The sequence below is a fragment of the Dipodomys merriami genome, unplaced genomic scaffold, assembly GCF_024711535.1.
Source record: "Dipodomys merriami isolate MVZ:Mamm:240054 unplaced genomic scaffold, mDipMer1.0.p SCAF_2, whole genome shotgun sequence".
NCBI classification, from domain to species: domain Eukaryota; kingdom Metazoa; phylum Chordata; class Mammalia; order Rodentia; family Heteromyidae; genus Dipodomys; species Dipodomys merriami.
The window spans coordinates 7,979,748-7,982,182 of NW_027203381.1; positions in this window are offsets into that span (position 1 = coordinate 7,979,748).

The following is a 2,435-nucleotide window of genomic DNA, read 5'->3' on the forward strand; positions in this document are numbered from 1 at the left end:
CGATGCACACACAGTGCACTGCCATCACTGTGATTGATTCTCTATCATGCCATTGAAAGGAGTTGCTACCGAGTATAATAATCACCTCCTCTACAAATCCTTTGTACATCATGTAACCTTGCTGCTATTAAACTTTGAGGCCTGTACTATCTTACCCTACACACTTCACCTCAGTTAAGGGTTTTTTTCCATGTTCAGAGGCACTCCTTATCCAGCCTCCCATGTTTGCCTGAGCTTTGTCAAGGGGTCCTGAAGTCCGTAAGCAGCAACACTTTACTGTCTCTGGTAGGTAACTCACCCTTATGGAAGTTCAGCAAGGAAGACAAGAGTTGGTCTGAACATGGGAGGCTTGTTGTATGCATTCCTTTGTTGTTTACTTGTTTGTTCTGTGGGTCAGTTGGTTGGTTTTGGTTGCAAGTGTTCTAACACTTAAGTCACCTCTCCGGTTCTTTGGCTTTCAGTTTATTTTCCAGACAGTGTCTCGGGCTTTTGCACATGGCTGGGATTGCAAGCATTCACTGCCACACCTGGCAGTGAATGGCTGGCTTCTTTCTCAGCAAAGGAAGCCCAGGTTGAGTAGTCACATTGGCTTCCCGGTAGTCTTATGCTCTTGTAGGAGCTCAGAGGCAGGCCGGACACACAGTACACACATCTGGATACACATTCCCTGTTTTGAAGGGAAGGCCTTCAAAAATATGCAGACAACTAGCAAGCCCGCCTCTTTTCTCCTCTAGGAAGAGATATTGTTGGGATTTCTCTTTGAAAGTTAAAAATATCTCTAGTCCTCTACCCTGGAGTGACTTAGGGAAGAGAAAGCAGGGCATCTCTCTAGACAGAATTGCTGTGTCTTCCCAAGGCTAACTAATATGTGATCAATCACCTTCAACACAAGCCACCAACATCTATTGCTGAGAAGATATGCAGGAACGCCAGATACAGAGGAATCTCTCCACCGTGTATGCATAGCCAGGCAAGATCCCATGATTGATCCTATCAGTACTTTTTGTTGTTGTTGGTCATGGGATTTGAACTCAGGGCCTGGCTGCTATCTCTGAGCTTTTGCACTCAAGGCTAGCACTCTACCACGTTGAGCCACAGCGCCACTTCCATTTTCTGGTGGTTAATTGGAGATAAGACTCTTATAGACTTTCCTGCCTGGGCTGGCTTTGAGCTTCAATACTCAGATCTCAGCCTCCTGAGTAGCTAGGATTACAGGCATGAGCCACCATCACCTGGCCCCTTTCAACATCTCCACTTTCCTTATATCCTTTGCTGCCACACACACCCTGCCACGTGGTCCACACTTGTTACCTAATTGTCGTCCTGCTCATCCTTCATGGATTTGTGAGGCAATGTTAGGAGAAAACCCTTGTAGTGACCCAGATGGACATCCTATCAATGTCATTTCAATGTCATTTCAACTTGGAGTTCTCTCCAGGTTTGTCTGGGCCCTCAAAATCTCCGAGAAACTGTTTCCATCGTTGAGTAAGTCCCTTCCATTTTCCCACAACTCTCTACCCAGACTTTCAAAGTGCCTATGTACCCTCAGAACTTTCTGAAAAATCCACCTGCCTCTAACCTAACAGAGAAGCACATCAACAACGTACACCCCAGGTTCTGTGTCTCTGGCAGATTTGCTTCTCCTTTTGGCGGTATGGGATCTCTTCCTCCCTGCAACTGCACTACCTGCAGGGCTCCTCAGGGCAGAAGGCGCAGCTTCTTCACTCTCCAGTTGCATGAAACGCAGGGAACTGACTAAGTCTCTTTTGTGCTGCGCCTCTTCCCTCAGATTGGTCCCATTCATCTGATAGCATTTATCAGTGGCAGTCCCGCTAGGACCTCTAACCTACACAGATTATAATGCTACAAAAAAATGTCTCTTTTGCAAATATCCCTGGATCTCTGATCGCTACTAGACTCATCGCATTACATTTATAATGACATCTGAAACTGAGCCTATTCAGAGACTGAACTCATTATACCTGCATCCCTTCAAAACTCTCTTCCTCTCCAGTGCCCTCAACCTTAGTAGCACTCCCTTCTACTCAGATACTGTGGACAGGATTAAGGGATAGGTGGGTGTTTGTGGTGGGTCTTTTGATTCCACCTGCTGGAAATTTCTCTGGTCAGTCCTGTTTTCATGATCTAGTGGAGCCGCTCTCCTGCTCTGGGTTAGAATGCTACAGCTGCTTTACTTATAGTCATCTAGTCTTCCTGCAGCTTCTATGGTGATACTTTGTCAAGTCCTACTTAACTACATAATTATTCAGCTTTCATTTTGCTTCGTTGCTGGCAAAATAGAGAACTACACACCATACCTTTGTCCTGCCTGTTCTCACATATTCTTGGTCCATCCTACGAACCCATTGCTTGCAAAGACTAAACATGAGCACTTTCCCATGAGCATCTTTGGCTCCTCCTCTTGTGTTTCTTGC